The sequence below is a fragment of the Myiozetetes cayanensis genome, unplaced genomic scaffold (assembly GCF_022539395.1).
Source record: "Myiozetetes cayanensis isolate MyiCay16 unplaced genomic scaffold, myiCay2020 scf1, whole genome shotgun sequence".
In the NCBI taxonomy this organism is placed as follows: Eukaryota; Metazoa; Chordata; class Aves; order Passeriformes; family Tyrannidae; genus Myiozetetes; species Myiozetetes cayanensis.
In genome coordinates, this window is record NW_026086604.1 from 102,378,914 (window position 1) to 102,393,032 (window position 14,119).

A 14,119-nucleotide genomic window follows, 5' to 3' on the forward strand; every position below is an offset into this window, starting at 1 on the left:
AGCCAGAGCAAAGGCTGCTTTCTGCATGAGCAGCCCTTATGTTGCTGCAGTTGCTGAATATTGTAGGATATTGTACTTAATCAGAAAGTCTCACTCGGAACTGTGATGTAAACCATGACCAGCTGCAAGCTTTATCTCATTATTTATTTATTTGTTTTGCTGCTGTTAAGGTGCAAAATGAGGAATATTCCTATATTTTTAAATTCAAAACCTAATTGTCTTGATAGTTGTAAATAATAAAAAGCACGTGGTAAATATTTTTGTCTGGAACAAAGCAAATCTGATTTCAGTTCTTGTCTGTAACGCTGATTTCCAGTGTGACTTTGGTCAGCTCAGTAAATCATTCTGAGGTTAGCTCCAGTCAGCTGCAATGCCAAAAGAATAGTGTTTCTTTTCTTCCACCTGTTCAGTAATTTATTGCAAAGTCTTTGAGGCAGGACCTGATTTTTTTTACTTGCCACTTTCTATGGCACTTAGCCCAACTTTGTGGAAATCATTAATTTTTTAGTTCACAATCATCCTAAGATGATCCATTTGTATCTGTGGGAAATGCACAACTTTCCCCTCCAAGAGATTTTACTTCATTAAGAAGGTAAAAAAAATTTAGTAGAATGAATTTCAAAGCAGTTTTTTTTTCAAATTCAAATTTTGTGTTCATATAAATTGTAAGAAAATATAAATAACACTTTAATTAAATATAGATATTATTAAGGCTGAAAGCTAAGTTTGAATTAAAATGAGAAGACAGTTTTCTGAATAGAGGGAGATTTTCAGGGTCGTTTTTTCTGGCGTGAATATCCAACTGAAACATTAGCATTATAGTTCTAAAACAACATTTTTCAGGGGGTGGTTTTGGCTCTAAATTTGATCCAGCGATCTCCAGCATGGTAATTTACCGGTTTTTGAAGGGAACTAGACATGTTCTGTAGCAGAGATATTGTCCTTACCTCTTTTTAAACTCAGCCCTTCCCTGTACAGATGTAATGAGGACTCAGAGTCTGACCTGCTGATGAGGTAAGGGAGTTCAGAAGCCATTTCTTCAGCCTTTTGGAAAATTGCCCTTAAATTTGCTAGTGATTTCCTGTGTATATACATGTGCATGTCCTGACATGGCTCAAAATCTGAAGTAATAAGAAAATATTGACTTCCACCAAGATGTCTGCTTCACTGAGCAAGTGTTTTGTCGATAGATTGACGCAGTATTAGCAAGCATCTGACTCCCTTTTAGGGGAGAACTGCCTGCTGGTAGTGACTTCTCACTGCAAACTAGCAGGCATTTAACTGCAGAAGTGTCTTTGGGGTAAAGTAAGGGAGCATACGTGGTTGTTGAATATCAGGAAGACTTCAGTTATTTACAAGACTTTTTAAAAAATAAAGCAGTTTTACCTTTTTAATTAATTTTGGTGGATTCTGTGCATGGTCAGTTTAGGGTGTGTTGACTTTTAACCCATTAATGTATCCCTTTAAGTCAGAAATGCCACAAGCTGGTTTGCACTATTAATTCCAAAACTATTCAAGGGATGCAAAAGCTGGTATTGTAGTAGTAATGTCTCCTCCACTGGGCTACACAAATTGATGTGGCCTACATTCAGCCAAAGACATGACCAAAACACTCAAAGAGTGAATGTAAGCTCTGATTAAAGTCAAGGGATGGCAGCTCCAGCTGCTCCGAATAAGTGCAATTCCATAAAAGAAAAAACAGTTGGCATGGTGTCAGTTTATACACGTTGACCCTGCAGGCTTGGCTCAGTTAAAACCGGCAGTCAAAATATGGATGTGGATGCTTTCAGAGAACGACCCTGCAGCATACTTGGCAAGTGCATAGATAGATAATACCCTGATACAGAAATACTTCTTGGACATGCTTAAATCCTGTTACTAATGAAACTAATTGCACATTTACATCCATGGAAGTCAACCTCTGCCTGAGCTCCCACATTCATGTTGGAATATGGATCATGGTTTTATTTATCTTATGTTTTATTGCTGTTTTCAGGGAGATGTGTTTCAAAATGTGTATTTTCTCTGGTGTTCCTAAGGAGTCTGTTATCTGTGCATGTGTATTCCTTGCTCTGAGATGGCATTTCATGGCCTTGTATGACTCTTTCCAGTGCATCTGTTAATGGTTGCTGACGTGCTGCAGCCTCACACACTGCTAACAAAATTGTTCAGGGTTTCTGTGCAGAAACATGTTAGAGAGCAGTGCTTGGCTTCTGATGTGTCAAAAAAAAAAAACCAAAAAGCCCTTCAGAAACAGTTCAGTGGTAAAATAACAAGTTAGAATTGCTTATCATCATCAACAGACTGAACTAACAGCTTTTGTCATAAGAAATGTTGATTGAATAAGAGTGTAGGGGAGGAAAAGCTTTTATCGTTTGGATTAAGTGTATGCATAACAAGTGTGTTAAACAGCATTTGTCCTCATATGGTATGACATCCAGGTATGGGGAATATTGAAAAGACTTGTTAATGACATTGGTCTGGAGTCTTCAGGAACTGTTATGGTTGGAAGGGAAGGCAGATCTTGCTAAAATACAGCATGATCTAAACTTCAGATCATTTTAAAAGCAGGGCTCCAATGACATGCAGCCAGTAACAATTTCAGTCCACCCCCTGTAGAAACTGGATGGGTTAGATCATCAGTTCTGGAGAAATCTCAACTGGGTCATTGCATTTCTCAAGCCCTTCAGAGTTCTTCCTACTTTTTCATGGGGAAAATCCTGTTTCATTTGTGTATGGGATATTTTAGGCTCAGTTTTGGTCTGTCACATGATGTGGCTGTGTTTTCTTTTGCTATGGACAAATTTGTATAGCTGTGACATGTATAAATTGTTTATTGTGTGGGTCCAGTATCAGAGAAAAGGTGTGCCTGAGAAGAAATAGATCTATTGCAATCCTGTGACTGCATCATTTATCTTTTTCTATTAACCCTACCTTTTCTGGGATTTATTTCAAAATTTCCTGTCCAACTTTCAGGACCAGTCAGTCTTGTAATATACATGATTAAAATTTACCTTCTAGGAGTTATATTCATATATATATATCCTTTGTTTAAAAGCTCCTGAAGCACAGCTGTGCTGTTAGGCATGTGCTCCATAGGGTTTGCAAGGTGGTATAGCACACGGCCTATGGTTAGACTGACTTCACCATTTGTCAGCAGTGAAGCACACCACAACACACTCAAACGAATGAGCTGTTCAGGAGATAACAGCCTAAATTCCTCTTCTTCTTTCTTTCTGCTTCTTCCCCTGTACCGGTGTGGGGCTTAAGCATGCCCACACTGTAGCTCCAGCAGAAGTTCTACAGTGTGCTGTGGGATCCGATTTGGCTCCCCTCTGTGAAGGAAGAGGCCTGTAGGAAGACCAGGAGAAGTGACTGGGGTTTTTTCCATCTTCAGTTGAAATACCCTCTGACTTTCCTGTGACGTATGGGCAGCCAGGAGGAACTTAACTCCTGTCAGCACCTCCTGCTGGACCCTGTTTTTCTTTTTCAAAATGAGCACACAGTTTTTGGTGCTTTATCAAGGGTTGGAGATTTTAAAACACGTTTAAGGGCTTATTGTTCAGGAGGGAGAGGGGGCTTGAACCTTGAAGATGGGTCTGTGGACAAAAGCCAAGTACGTTTTCAACTCATCCATTTACCAAAATGCAAAGGAGGAAGGAAGCTTAGTGGTGCTTGAACAATGATTACTCTAGACTCAGAACCATACATTTGTGATTTCGAACTGGTGCTGACACTTCCTTCTAGCAATGGTTGTCAGATGGAGGAACTCTATTAATACTTTGTGTCCTAGTAGATGGAGGGATTTTTTCTCTCCAGAATAAAAATTTAGCAAGGCTTAATCTTGTTGAGTACTAAGTAGATGGATTTGCCCATGAAAAGCAATACAATGTTTTGCCGTGTGGCCTCTCTTCTATTTTTGCCTTACCTCCCCACCCCACTGGCATCCTCCAGTAACTTGTATAACTTCTAATAGATCCCCTGGTGCAACTTGTTTAATCCCTTTGTGGTTAAAGAGATGCGGATTTATTTTGGAACATATAAGCAGGTTTCAAAGTCACGCTGGCCTTAAAACAGACATGTTGATGCTGGATGCAGGTTCCTATTAACTTCATGAATAAGAGAAATAACCAGTGTTCAAAAAATTGAGATGCCAAGTGAAACTGCTTGAAGCCAGAATCAAAACAAAAGCAGCACACATAATGAAATGAAGAGGAATTTGATCCAGTTCTGGAAAACACAAATCAACAGTTGCGTCTTGTAACAGAACAATTATGAAAATTTTTTCCATGGGTTGCCACAGCAATTGCTCTTTCCTTTCTTTAAAAATAAATGCAATAGGCCTTTTTCCTTATGCCCCATAAAAGCCAAAAGAATGTCTTTGTTGCAAATCCTCTTTGTTACTGCTAGCCAAATTCTCCCTTTAAACTTTACTTAATAGAGCAACTATGACTCTTGCCATAAGCAGAGAAAAGTCCTCCAGGTTTCTTTTTTTATGAAACACTTAAAAGAGAAGCTGAGCCCTGTGGTGGATCCTTGTCACTTACCACAGGCCATATCCATCTGTGCTGAATGCATCCTCTGAATGAGCATACCAAGGTGTTCCAACTGTACACATACAGGACTGGCTTCCAGAAATAAATATCAGGAGCAAAGCAAATAAATAGAGTGAATTTTAAATATAGCATGGTATTGTCACTATGACTTTTTAGGGATAACAGCATATCCAGCAAAGTTAACAAGACTAAAGTTAAAGTGATTCTGACAGGTAATTTAAGTGCAAATTGGATTTACTTGAAGGCTGTGTAGAGGATGACTCTGCATTTTGTTTTTAGCTACGCTTATGTTTTTTGAAACTTTGTCATCGAAGTCACAAATGATCTTAATTTTGATGCTATAATGGGACAGAATAACCAGCAGAGGGAGCAAAGGCTTTTTAGCAATGAACTGTTGGCAAGAACTACATGACCCTATAGGGGGATCAGGTAGGAAGCAAACTTTCTCTGTGCTACTTTCTCTCCCTCAGGAACAGAAGAAGAGGTGAGAGATAGAGAGTTTGCAGACTTAGAAAAGCAATAGTTGTGTGTTACTTTCAAACTTGAATTTAAAGTTGACTATGTTAAAAAAAAATTTAGAAATCCAGCCCCATAAATAAAATTGGAATAAATACCTCATTGGGGAAAAAAAAGCCAACCGAAAACAACCAACCAAAACCTACACAAAATTTAAGAACAATTCTTTTTCTATTGGTCCATGCTTTCAATGCCAAAATCATTTTAATCTATTGGCTGTGAATCATTATGAAATTTATCCTGTGGTTTTGGCCACTGACACAAATTTCTGTCACAGAGGCCTCTGTAATGACAATTTGCTGTTAACTGCTATCTAAAAGGGCCAATCGTTGTTTCAGACCAGTATTATTCATGGGTCTCTATCATCTTGGCCAATCCTTAACATTTTGGGAAAAATATCAAATTTTAAAAGGAAGAAGAAAATACTGAGTTTCTCTTCCCTACCCTTTTTCTTTTTTTATCCTTTCCACCTGCAGTCCTCCAGGTATGCATGTAGATGATGAAGGTTCTATAAATTAAGATGACAACAATTTCAGATCTGGCTAGTCCCTACCCTAAGCCTGCCTCATCATCTCTGGAACAGCTGCAGATTTTTGTGCTGAGAGACTGGACCAAACCTATTGAAGAGTTCATTTGGTATACTTACAAAGGGCTAGGCACAATCCTCCCTAGCACAGATAGCTGCAGAAGAGGAAAGAGGCAGAAACATCTCAAGGAAGAAGAAGGCCTGCTGACGTGAATCAGGATTTAACGAGCTGACCATCTGCTCTTGAAATCCTCATCTGCAAGATATTTGAGCCTATGAATTCAGATTTGATACTTAGAGGCTTTCAGCTAATCTTGCTGTCTGACAGCACAGTCAAAAAGAATGTGACCTCAGGAATAGAGAAGATACCTACTGCATAACCTGGCAGAGCATGTTAATAAAAATTTTAACATCAGCAGCGCCTGCTCAGCAGTCTGTAGGTTAGGAGGCACATAATTTTACTTTTTAGCACTAATACTTATTCTGTTTTGTGAGCACCTAAGTTTGGGTTTTAGATTCACTTGAATCCTCAGTGTTAGCTGATAATATGCAGTGTAAGGGAAAAGAGGTACCACAACAAAAACATCTGCAGAATTTTGCATGCAAGTACACAACTAGCTTTCACAAAGGAAGAGAAAGAGCCATCAGCAAGTTTTGACCTTTATCTGTCTTCCTCTAAATCTGCCAAAAGTGAATGGTTCTACATCCAAGTTAACAACATGGCACAGGGCCCCCCTCTACCCTGTTATCAACATTACTAGTGGTACCCTCGTTCTTACATAACGTATTCTCAATTCAAAAAACTTAAGAGAAGCTCTAGCTAAAATCACATGATTGTTGTACTTATGGAGCAGTGCATCAATTAAGCTTTGCTGAAGAAGATTCCTAGGCTTCTTTGTCCTAACAGGAGAGGTGATGCTTTTTGCTTGCAGAGAGCTTCCCTGTAGCCTACCACCCACTGTTTTCTGGGTAGAACCCGCTGCTATGGAAAGGTGACTCCATCTTCTCCTTTCTCCTGCTGAAAATGTTGTTTTCAAAGCCACCTCTGGACACCTTCTATAACTTCAAACAATCCCACTTAGTTAGATGCCCACTTAGTGATTTTCAGAGCTTACCAGTCTGCTCTGTAGTCTAACATTACCCAGAAACCCCTCAAACTCCATTTTAGCAAGTGGTTCATTTTTTTGCCCTAGTTACTATTTAAAAATCTCATAGCTTAGGGGGTTGGACACATTCTCCTAGTCTTCAGCCTAAATGCATTTTGGCAAATTTATACCTATTAGTTCTTGTACAAATGTACTTATTTTGATTAATTCTTTTAATTCTCTACTGTCCTTTCTCTCACTCTCTGATGTATTTATAGGCAGCAATCATATCACCCTTAGCCTTTCTCTGACTAGACTAGGTTAGCCAAGTTTTTTAGTTGCCTTTAAAAAAGGAGTTAGTCACTCCTCTGATTATGCTAGAAGATGTTCACTGCACCTGTTTTGGTGATAGATTCATCTTTCTGAGCATGGGTGATCAAGGATGTGTGCAGTATTTCAGGTTTCATAGGTTCTCTGGCAATGTTGTTCACCATTTCTGTTGAAAAGCTCTCTCATGATCATATCTCATGCATTTCCTTAAAACGATGCAAATAGTATTTGTATCATTTTTCTATTAGAAATTATCACTAGAACTGCTCCTACTGCATACAAACTTTTGCTGCAGAACAGTTCAGATATGCTTCAGGAATATCCAGCTTCTGAATAAAACAAGTTAGGGACCCTATCACTCAACTATTTTGTTTAGTTAATGATTTCCCTACCATGCACTCTGAGTGAAGAGTTTCAGGGGAGGGAAATCAGGTAAATAAAACCTATGTCACAGCACATGCACACCAGGGAGCTAAATTAAATCCTACATTTTTGATTGCTGTGTTTTGCAGACACAACATATTCCTTTCAGCATCATGTAAAATATTGTAGGCTGAGGTAGTGCTGTGCAAATGTTGGCATGCAGTTGGAACATTTGCTTTACTCATGAGTGATGAGCCTATTTACAAAATTAGGCAGTTTATCCAAGTGGATGTCAATGAGGTCTTTAACACTCACCATCATACATTTTAAACACCCCTCTCTGATGTATGTCACTCATTTCGCTGGTCCCACTGAAACACTTGGGTACTGAAATCTCAGTTTTACGACTGCGGGTTTGTGGAAGACAAAACTCTAAACTTGTTGATGATAGAGAAGGGAAGAAATCCTGTGTGGAGGGAAGAATAAACAGTTACTCTCACCAAAAAAGGAAACCTGTGTTTTCTACAGATTTGTCTTTGCTTGTTTATTGCATTCATTTTAAATGGAAGGTCATTGATACTGCTCAAAGGCACCCAGTCGTAAAAGAACTCTTGTAACTGAAACTCACAAGGGACACAAAGGGTCCCTTAACAGGAAGGGCTTCTGTAGGTATGTTAATCAGAAAAGCAAGGTCAGATGAGGTGTACCCAGTGGATAAACAGTGCTGGAAAACTCATGGCAACATATGAGGAGAAGGCTGAGGTACTCAACAACATTTTTGCCTCAACCTTCAGTGGCAGCCTCTCCACCCACACCTCTCCAGTGGATGGACAGCAGGATGAGGACTGGGAGAGCCAAGTCCCTCCCCCTGTAAGTAAAGATCAGATTTATGACCACCTGAGGAACCTGCATGTGCATAACTCTATGGGACATGATGAAATGTATCCCAGAGTCCCGAGGGAATTGGCTGATGTAGTTGCCAAGCCACTCTCCATGATATTTGGAAAGCCACAGCAGTTAGGTGAAGTCCCAGGTGACTGGAAAAGGGGAAACATTGCACCCATCCTCACAAAGGGTGAAATGAAGGGCCCTGTGAACAATTGACCTGTCAGCCTCACCTCTGTGCCTGGGAAGATCATGGAATAGATCCTTCTAGAAGCTGTGCTACAGATATAATTTATCTGGACTTCTGTAAAGCCTTTGACATGGTCCTCCACAACATCCTTCACTAAAGTGGAGATAAATGGATTTGAGAAGTGGACTGTTACATGGATAAAGAAGTTGTTGGATGGTGAGAGGGTAGTGGTCAGTGGCTCAGAGTCCCAATGGACATCAGTGAAAAGTAGTGTCCCTCAGCGGTCCATACTGGAACCAGTGTTATTTAATATGTTCATTAATGACATAGATGAAGGGTTTGTGTGCACCCTCAGCAAATTTGCAGGTGACAAAAAGCTGAGTGGTGTGGTTGGCTCTCCTGAAGAATGGGATTCTGTCCAGAGTGACCTGGACAGGCTCAAGTAGTGGGCACATGGGAATCTCACAAAACTTACTTAACCAGAGCAAGTGCAAGGTGCAGCATCTGGGACAGGACAAACCCCAGTATCAGCACAGGCTGGGGAATGAACTGATCCAGAGCAGCCCTGCCGAGAAGAACTTTGGGGTGCTGGTGGATGAGAGGCTGGACATGAGCTGGCAAGCCCATATATGCCTTTGCAGCCCAGAAAGACAATTGTGTCCTGGGTTGCATCAAAAGCAGCGTTGCCATCTGGATAACTGCATCCAGCTCTTGGGTCCCCAGCACAGGAAAGGCATTCACCTGTTGGAGTAAGTCCAAGTTGCTTAGAGGAAAGGCTGAGAGAGTTGGGTTTGCTCAGCATGGAAAAGAGGAGGCTTAGGGGTCACCTAATTGCTGTCTTGCAGTATCTGAAGGGAGCCTACCAGAAAGATGGAGAGGGATTTTTTGAAAGACCATGTAGAGACATGACAAGGGGGAAAGGATTCAAAGTGAAAGAGGGTAGGTTTAACTTAGATATTAGGGAAAAATTCTTTGCTGTGAGGATGGTGACAACCTGCAAATGGATTGCCCACAGAAACTGTGGATGCCCTATCCTTGGAAGTGTTTCAAGGCCAGGCTGGATGGAGCTCTGAGCAATTTGGTCTGGTGGAAGCTTATAAAGAGGATTTTGACTTTTTTTTCTTGAGAGACTCAGTAAGCAGTATGTGTCTTGACTTTAGCAGAAATGTGCAAAGATGACAGGTGAGTGTTTATTGATTCCATTTACTATGTATAGAAGAGTGAACATATTTGCAATACCAATCTATGAGTTTGGTCATCCTGAGAGGAGAAAAATATTTTAATAGAAGTAAAGTATAACCTAAGCTTTATTAGAGATGTCAAGTTTATTGAAGTGTGACACAAAAAAGTTTTTTGTGGTGTTACAGTATATCCACTATGCATGATGTTAAGACAGAAACAAAGTAAGACTGTTTTTAATCATTTTTGTTTGTCAGATCAGCTAGAAAACTGACTCTTTTTCCAAGAATAAAGGATACTAAAAGCACTAATAGCTTCTTTTATCAAGTGTGTTTAAATTCAGGACATCCATTTGGATGAAATATATTTAAAATGGTGGCTAGTTATTTCTTTTCTTTGTTGTTGTGTATGGGTGTCTTTTTTCTGTTAGTAAAGAAAGCATACTTTTTTTTTTTTTTTTAATATATGTTTGCTTTCATTGGGATACAGAAAGCCTACTGAGTCTTGAGGAAGGGGATTGACTTTTAATTTGATTCACAGCTTTAACTGGAGCTAGTCATGAAACTTAGGTCTGGATTGAAATCCCAAATGTCATGTTTATTTCCAGTGGTTTTCCTCCAATTAATGTTTACAAACTAACAAGTGTTCTATAGTTTATCAAGCCCAGTGAGTAAAATGCAAACAAAGAGCTATATTTTTCAGTCTTTTAACACTTTAGGATTTCTGTTCTGCATCTTGTCATTGGAACAATTAAGAAGGATATTCTGGCAATATCTAGTTAACTTATCTGGAATGTAAAATGATCTCGTATTTAATTTCAGAGCAAGAAACTAGGCTTTATACCAGTAATCTCAAAATACATGTCTGCACTGCTGATCCAATGGCATGTTGTGATTGTATGAGGTGGTTTAATTGGATACGTGGAGCTGAGTTCACTGTTTACATGCACACAGCTATTTGGAAAGGGAGCTTGTTAATGAAAGTGGAAGAGAAACTTTAAGGAAAAAGCACGTTTGGCATTTAACTAGCAAAAGATTTGCTTTGTTCATTAAAGTCATTATAACTGAGCTCAAGAATTGCAGATGCACCAGGGAATTACTTGAATTAAGTTAATAAAGTTGTACTTTATTACTTGTGAGGGGGCCTGATTATTCCATTAGTAGCGCAATATAGCCTGAGTTCAGATCTGTGAATTAGAGCAAGCAGGTTATGGGGATGAAGCTGTAAAGCTCCTGCTCTGTGCACTGCCTCATCTGGGTAAGAGGAAGACTTTTCTGTTATGAAATGCAACAAAATAAATTGGTGCTGCATGGGCTAAACCAGTAATCAGCAGAGTTTGGTCTTAGGAAATTTAGAGGAAAGCTGTTCAATTACTTGGTAGAAGCTACCTGCTCCTCAGCTGTCTCTGAACGTGTCAGGCCTGGGGGATATACAGCAGGGGTTTGGGGTTACTTTGTGTTCTTTTCAGTGCAATTGGCTTTTGTTTGTTTTCTTAGGTACTCAGTTCTTGAGGCAAGATGCAAAAAAGAGTATTGTCTATACAGATGCAGACATAGCAGATGCTGGTAATAAGCTGCTTTCAAGCATATTATCTGTAAGGTGAAATGCTAAAGAGTACTTGGTATTTGCAATGTAAATGTCTGGTAACACTTGGTAAGTGGTTAGGTTACTGGTGCATGCTTTTTTGATCTGGGGGATGCTCTTCAAATATTGCCAGTTTATGTTAAAACTGATTTGATCAGTCTTGGAGCCTGGTAAACTTTAGTATCACACAGCAGTGAAGAAGTTACCTGAAGTGTTATTGAGTCTAAGTGGTGGAACTGGAATCCTCCAAACCCTGTGCATGAAAAATTTTGAGAATGGACATTTTAAATGGACTTCCATTAAATGGGTTTCCCTGTTCAGTGGAAATAGTAAAAGAGTCCAAAGACAGCAAAGTAGCATTATTAGGAACACAGCAGAAAGCGAACCATTTTGTTGTTTGTTTTTTTTTGTAAGAATCACAGAAAACATGAGAAGGTGACAGGCAGTAATGCACTTTGCCTGTGGATCCCACTTCTGAATGTACCATAATAACATCTTGATCTGAAACACATGCATCCCCTGTCATTTGTCACTGTGGGGACAAATGGGGAACCTACCCTGAGCTGAGCAGACGAGTGCAGGCAGAGCACTGCTCTTGTCTGCTGTGCACTGAGCTGTGCTATTAGACATGTCCTGTTGGCATTCCATCAGACTTACGCTTCCTGAGTCGCTTTTTATAGAGGGTCTTAAAAGATCAATAAAATCAAAGAAAATGTAATATTATTACTATTAGTATATTTTAATATAGCTACTTTTTTCCTAGAGAAGACAAAATTCAATTACCACTATTCACTACAAAACTGTCATAGCGCAAAACATTTTGCTCATAGTGAAGAGGACGGGCATTTTGCCACAAGATCACTCCTATGGTCACTACTGAATAGACAAAATGGTTTAGACCGATGAGTTAAGGAGCCAGCTAAGAAGTTAGCTTATTGGGCAGATTATCTTTTCTAGAATACACCATTCTTTGCCAAATATTCACATCTGTAGGCCAACAAAGAGTTAATAATCAATTGCTACTTAATGAACCTATAATCACCTTATTAAATCAGCATTGAATGTGTAGTTAAGTGTACTCAGAGTATTTTAATTTAAATGTTACCATAAAATCTGCAAGTGGAATTAGTGTAGTGCTTTTGAGATTACATTAGCAGCAAAACAGGGGGTGGATAGTTATTGTTAATTAAACCATGCAGACAACATCCAGTGGAATCCTAACAGTGTGTAGGATGCATCTATTTGTTTAACATCTTACAGTTTCAAGACTGTCTGCCCTCCAACTGCTTTTTCTTTTTTTTCTCCTACCCTCTCTTCTATTTACCAGTGGAAGTTTTTGGACTGATTTTGTTTTACTGTAAGACTGATGAGATATTGAAGTGAACCCTCCAGGTGTCTCTGGAATAGCTTGACATTAATACCTAGAGGGATGGAACAATATAATTTCACTATGAGTTTGTTTATTAAACTATTTCATGACATTTTTTTCTTCCATCTAACCAGTCTCTGAAGAAAGCTCTAGACTTAATTTCTTCTAATGAACATGTCCTTCTTATATTCATGGCCACACGAGTCATGACATCCTGTATTTTTTTGCACTTTGCTGCTTAGGTCAAATACCACAAAAAGCCATCTTATTCCCTGCTTATTGTCTTTTCTCTTCCTGCTTTTTACCCGTCTACCCTCATAGTACGTGAAACTGAGAACACAATTTGTGTGGGATTTTTCGTTTGAGGGGAATTTGTGTCAGACTCAGTGTTTAATCTGTGCTATAGTTCCCTCTGCCTTTTAAAGGCACAAAACTCCTCCTCTTTGTGATTGCCTTCAGTGTTACACTCCCCTCTTAAGCCTGTTTTCAATACCTGCTGAGCACTCAGAAAGGGCACAGTGCTGCATACCTGTCATTTTTTAGCTGATGTATTCCAGTGTTTTGGTTAAAGGCTTACAGTTCCTCAGACCTGCCTCCCTGGATGTTACCTCTGCTTACTGTCATGGGATCAGTGTCCCTGTGCTGTGTAGCCCTTTTGTTGTCTAAAAGGAAGAGTCTCACCCAACAAACCTTCAATAATATCGTAAACTCTGGTAGACGTAAGGTCATGAACCTTTTACATTTTGTGTGCATGATCCTTTACCGCTGTTACCTGGTCCTTAGTGTCCCCTACTGCTCTCCAGTCCTGAGACTTCTGTAATACCCTGCTGAAACTCTCTTGCTGGTAGTTTCTGCTTTGACTTTTCTTCTTGTTGAGGAATACATTTAGTGCAGGCAGCTCAGTGTACAAACTGCAGATTGAGGTCTGCGTGGCAGGGGCCCCAGCAAGAGGCTGTTGCCATCTCTTTGCACAGCAAAGGGTACAGGGACCTGTGGCACCTGTGGCCAGGTGACCAGGCAATCAGAGACATAGCAGCAGCTGGTGACTCAGCAGGAAGATCCCAGACTTTGCATGCATAGACACCTCGAGCTATCACTGTGTTATTGAGCCATGAATAAATTGCTTTACGGATCCAGAGGTCTTAGATTTTGTGAAGGGAAACCTGGGATCAAAGGATCAGTAAGGGAATGGGGTCTGACTGTGTGAGAGTGGAGTGTCTAGGGAGTCAAGTAGGGCAACCATCAGCTCGCTGGAGCTTCCTGATAGGAAGGGTCTTCAGTCTTAGCAGTTAATGTTTCTGGTGGTGAGAGTGTGACTGCCAGACTGCCTCCTGAATGATCAGACAATAAGGTTTCCTTAGCACTCCTTGTACATGAATGCTTCATCAAAAGGCTTATCGTAGAATCATAGCACGGTTTGGGTTGGAAATGACCTTAAAGGTCATCTAGTTCCAACCCTCCTGCCATGAGCAGGGACACTAACCCTGCTGCTACTTATTATCTGTCATGAATTGCTTCTTGTCCCTTAGGTCCTTT

General features: G+C 39.9%; 1 long non-coding RNA gene across 1 annotated transcript in view; it reads left to right on the plus strand.

Moving 5' to 3' along the window:
* Positions 1-14,119, plus strand: part of LOC126648710 (uncharacterized) — a 348,496-nt gene that overhangs the window by 214,599 nt on the left and 119,778 nt on the right. The window lies entirely within an intron of this gene.